Source organism: Corylus avellana, chromosome ca3 (genome assembly GCF_901000735.1).
Source record: "Corylus avellana chromosome ca3, CavTom2PMs-1.0".
Classification (NCBI taxonomy): Eukaryota; Viridiplantae; Streptophyta; class Magnoliopsida; order Fagales; family Betulaceae; genus Corylus; species Corylus avellana.
In genome coordinates, this window is record NC_081543.1 from 8643280 (window position 1) to 8643789 (window position 510).

A 510-nucleotide genomic window follows, 5' to 3' on the forward strand; every position below is an offset into this window, starting at 1 on the left:
AGCTGAGTTATGGGAGATTTTTGTGTTTGGGTTTTTTGAATGATGCAGAGAGCGTTGGAGTTTGTGAGGTATTTATAGCTGGAGTCTTGGAGAGGAAGAAAAGCTGTGGGCCAGTGGAAGCTGGAGATTGTGCAGCAGAGCAGTTGAATGGGGAGAACGTTATGGCGTATCAACGGTCAACGTTCTGGAACACCAACTGTCCTATATTTCCTCTACACGTGCTTCTGACTCCACGTTATGGAGTTTCAACGGTCAACGTTCTGGAACAACTGCTTTTTTTATTTCCCTTTCATTAAGTGCTGAATGTTAACTCACCAAATCTTAACATAATCTCCAACTTTACCTTTCTTTTCTCTCCTTTTTTTTTTTCTTTTAATAAGTAAAATACTAAAAATAAGGATTTTTAGGAAAAATATAATCTTTATAAAAAAAATTAAAGAAAAATTTAAATGATATAGATAAAAAATAAGGGATAAATGTAAAATTAATCCGGCCTAAATTGCAAATCAT